This window comes from Galeopterus variegatus, unplaced genomic scaffold (genome assembly GCF_000696425.1).
Source record: "Galeopterus variegatus unplaced genomic scaffold, G_variegatus-3.0.2 Scaffold4544, whole genome shotgun sequence".
Lineage (NCBI taxonomy): Eukaryota > Metazoa > Chordata > Mammalia > Dermoptera > Cynocephalidae > Galeopterus > Galeopterus variegatus.
The window spans coordinates 250,253-255,151 of record NW_007730655.1 but is presented as its reverse complement, the minus strand read 5'-3'; positions in this window follow the sequence as shown (position 1 = coordinate 255,151).

The window sequence follows — 4,899 nt, the reverse complement described above, 5'->3', positions numbered from 1 at the left end:
ATGGTTAATTTTATGCATCAACTTGACTGGGTTGAGATATCCAGTTGCTGGTAAAACTTATTTCTTGGTGTGTCTGTGGGGGTGTCTCTGGAAGAGATTAGTGTTTTAATCAGTAGACTGAGTAAAGAAGATCACCCTCATTAATATCAGCAGCCATTACCCAATCCATGGAGGGCCCAAACAGACAGAAAGGTGAGAAAGAGAGAACTTGCTCTCTCGCATCTTGAGCTGAGACATCCATCTCCTGCCCTTGCGCATCGGAGCTCCTAGTCCTGGGGCCTTTGGGCTTCAGGACCTACACCAGTGCTCCTCCTCTTCTACCCACTCAAGTTCTCAGGCCTTTGGACTTGGACTGAATCATATCACCACCACTTTCCTGATTCTCCAGCTTGCAAATGGCAGATTGTGGGACTTCTCAGCCTCCATAACCACAGGAGCCGATCCCATAATAAATCTCTTTTTATGTACCTAAATTTATCCCATTGGTTCAGTTTCTCTGGAGAACCCCAACTAACATGTTGGAGGACTGGGCTGTGGTCATATGTGTAGTGAAGCAGGTAGAGGGGACCCTGAGTGCTGCAGGGTGTTGTGGAGGGCAGGGCTCCCCCAGGCACAGTCACCCAGGCCTTTCTCCTTCCAATTTGTCTATGCTGAAGTGCCTTCAAAAGACCCTTGTCAAGGCAGTGAAAAATACCTGTGACAGATCTACTTACATGAAAGAAAATAAGAGTCACAAGAATTGATACTAAAAATAGGTTCAACCTAGGGTCATCAACCTCTCAATTCTTCAGAAAAAGACCATGAATCTCTTGGGAATCTGCCTGTCTCTCCTCTAAGTAGGAATCTGGCAAGATTTTCTCACATAGGCTACAACCATTCCTGATAATCATTGCATAATAAATAACTTTTACTTCTTTTTCTTTTAAATAAATATATTTGTGTGTGTGTGTGTGTGTGTATACGACAACGGTATTTGCAGCTTGTGTGTGTGTGTGTGTGAATATATATAAAACAATGGTATTTGCAGTTTTTTTTCTTATTGTTATTGTTGTTTTGATTACAAGTGTTAAGGGTTTCAAGCGCACTGTGGGCCAAACAGGCAATTGAGGTTTGTTTCAGAGCTTAATGTTATTGGAGAAAAAAGTACCCCAGGTCCTTACCAACCCCTCCTGCATGCAAGGCCCAGGAGTACTGGCAGGCAGATGACCTAGATCCTGCCCTGGGAGGTTCCCACAGTGGAGGGAACATCAGGGCAGGTGCAGAAACAGGTGTGCAGTTCTCTCGACTAGAAGGCAGACACAGTGGGTGGAACAGAGTCAGGATGAAGTGGGTGGGACATTGGGGAGGAAGAGGGCTCTGCCGTCTCATCATGAGCCTCTTTTGGAAGACATGGTGCTTTAGCTGGCTTTAGCTGAGGGCACCAGATACCAAATGCCAATGCCCCAGCAGGGAAACACCTAAGATAAGAAGGGATGGAATGACAGTGACCGCGGTTCACATGTTCTTTCACTGGGGACTGGAGGACTACGCTATCACAATTCTAGACTTTTTTATCAAGACAAGCTGGCACTCCATGTATATACATAAAATCTCCTGATTTTTAAAGGTTGGTAACTAATTTTTAAAAATATATAGAACACTGTGCAGGCTACAAAAAGCACCCTCACAGACTGCCAGTTTGTGGCTCAAGGTTCAGAGAAGCAGGGGATATTTGGGATAAATGGGCATCTCAGATGAGTGAGCATTCCAGGAGCTAAGGCCTGGGGGTGGGCAATGAGGGCATCTGTAGGGGCCGTGGAGAACCCCGCTGGTCAGAGGGGAGGTTGGGGGGAGAGACGTGGCTGAACAACAAGGTGGCCAGGATGGACACATCTCTCTGGTGGGGCTCTCCATGCCAGGATGAGGAGAAGGGCTTGGTTCTTTGCGTACTGAGGACTGCTGGTGATAGATACTCAAAGAAAGGCAAATTCTGCCTGAGTCGCTATGGGAACATGTGTCCCACTTGGGCAGCTAGTATGACAAGGTGGCTCAGATGATGGGCTCTGGGCCACACTCCCTGGGTTTGAATCCTGGCTCTGCACTTACTACTGTGCAAACTTGGGCAAGTTGCTTGACCTCTCTGTGCCTCAGTATGCTTATCTTTCTAACAGGATCCAGAACATTTAAGCCATAGGCTCTTTATGAGGGTTAAATGGGTTAACATGTATGAAGCCTGACAGTACCCGACACACAGTAGGTACTCAATAAACATCAGCTATTATTAAAAATTATTAGCTTTTCATCATTTGAAGGCTTCCTGCAAATTTGGCCCTTAAATTTGATTTAGAAATTTTTCTGGTGCCTCCAAACCATCAAGAACTGGATATTTTTTGAAATCCATGAAGAGTAAGACTAGAACTTGTCAAAGAGCTAACAAAGAGGGGACAGGTAACAACCAAATTCTGTAAGTTTTTTGGGAAGCAGCAGACTCAATAATCCACCCAGGAGCTTCAGAGAATTTTCCACTTTGCTTTGAACAGTGAGGGCCCCCACTGTCTTAAATAGGGTCACCCCAGAGATAGACTGTGAGTCGAGGTCCTTGATGCAGGTAGTTTAGTTGGGAGGTATCTTAGTTGTAGGTGGTTTAACTGGGATATAGCTTAGTTGCAGGTGTTTTAGTTGGGATGTAGCTTTAGTTGCAAGGAAGTTTAGTTGGAAGGTAGCTTACTTGTAGAAAGTTTAGTTGAAAGGTAACTTAGTAAAGGAGTTTAGTTGGGAAGTAGCTTATTTGCAGGTGGTTTATTTGGGAGGTAACTTAGTTGCAGGTGGTTTAGTTGGGAGGTAGCTTAGTTGCAGGGAAGTTTTACTGGGAAGTAGCTTAGTTGCAGGGAGTTTTGTTGTAGGGGACCCCAAGGAGCACTGAGAACATGTAGGGAAGATGGGACACAGAAGTGGGGAAGCATATTATCACTGTGAGTGACTGAGCACCACACTGCTGAGACCCTCTGAGGGTCATGCACCCCAGAGTTACTCCACCAAGGACAGAGGTGGCCATGTTTGTCACTGACCCACATTCCATATTGGCTGAGGGTGACTCCTGGCAGCACTTGCTATCACCGTTCCAGGCTGCTCCTGTGCCAGGTGCTAGAGAAAGTCCTGCACAGGCTAGAGGGGACAGGCAGTTGGGGTGGGCATATCAGCATGCATGGGAGCTGTCCTGCACAGCTGCATGTGACTGTAAATATGGGGCAAATGATCAAGAGCACCTAGACCCCATGTACCCAAACAGATTCTGTCCTCATGCAGATTGTTGCAAGGAACAGAGCCACTTGGGCAGCTCAGCTAACAGGACTTATCATAGGACAAAGACCTCATGGAAGTGGGGCAGGGAATGAAGTGCCGCCAGCTCAGCAGAACAGAAGGAAGATGGGGACCCCTGCTGATTTCAAGGAAGCTTCTCTCCCTCTTAGGCCACATCCTTTCTGGGTCTTCATGCAGCTGTGTCTTTCCTCCCCTCTTCTTCCCTCTTGCTCTGTCCTCCCCTCTCCAGACCAGCTTTCTCCATTCACCCACTCAGTGTCTCACTGGTGATATACACAACCATGCACCTCAGCTAACCAATTCCGTTTCCTGATGTCCTGATGGCAAAACCCTAGGAGATAAAATGTATATGGGGCTATCTTGGGGTTAATCAGTTATGTTGGGTGGGGTCTGGGGGTAATTATGTTGGCTGCGCCAGAAGCAGAGCCCAAGAGGAGCACTTGTGGGCAAGGGGTGTCCCATAAGAGAGCAGGGGACACAAAACAGGGATAGAGGAGTTGAGGGGCCATGCAAGGGTAGGTTTCAGGCAAAGTCCACAGCAGGCAGCATCACCTGATCCTGTAGGGAACCTGGAGAGCAAGTGATGCCACCTCAGAGTGTGTCCCAGCCTGAGGCTTTCACACCCCTGTACAAACACTGTCAGGTGCCACCAGGCAGAGAAACAAACTCCCAGGTGTTCCTGCCAGGTGTGGGTGGACAAGTGGTTGCAGCAGCTCAAGGGAAGCCTCTGCGGAGTCACAGGTGCAGGCTGCTGACAGCATGCTGGCGCCAGGTGAGGGTGCCCAGAAATGGAAAAAGGAGCCCAGGGGACCTGCATGGACACTGACATTATCCACTGGGGGGCCGGGGAGTCAGAATTACGGAATGGGGTGGATAGCACAGTGTGTGCAGTGTGGCCACTGCGTCCACCTTTCTGCAGGATGGGGGTTGATGGTAGTTCCAAGAGATGGGTGCTGGGAGAGGCGCGCCTCTGAAATCACGCCCTGACAGTGACTCCAGGCGCGGCTGGCAATGACGTAATGAAGCGTGTTCTTCACACACTTGAGCGCCGCCATCTGCACATCACGGTTAACTTCATGAGAAGTCGGACTTGAAGGCCGTTTGCTGTTGTTGATCTGTGTATCATGCAGTGAAATGTCAGCAGCAACATCTTTTGTTTCTGCATTTTAACTCCCCTGTGGCTTTAAAACTACAGAAGCACCAGGAGCTGCTGCACTTGTCAGCGAGCACCTGGGCTTTAGTGACTTGGGAGGGAGGTTTGGCTTGGGCTGCTGGAGATGGGACTCAGCACCTGAGAATTGACAGGGACACTGAAGGGGATAGGGGACAGCCCAGCACTGTGACCAGTGTCCTTTACTGTCGGGGGCTTGCTGAGATGTCAGAAAGAGGGACATAAAAAACACTGAAGACATTTTTCTCAAGGTCTTCCTGAAGTGTGAACTCAGTGTGGGAACTTTTAAATATATACCCAGAAAAAGACTTGTTTTTCCTCCAGTTTGTGATGTTGACGCATCTTAGCGGCTCTTCACAGTTCCTGTAGGAGGATGGGGAAATATGAGCCCCAGCCATGAGCCTCATGGCCCTCCACTCACTCCGTTC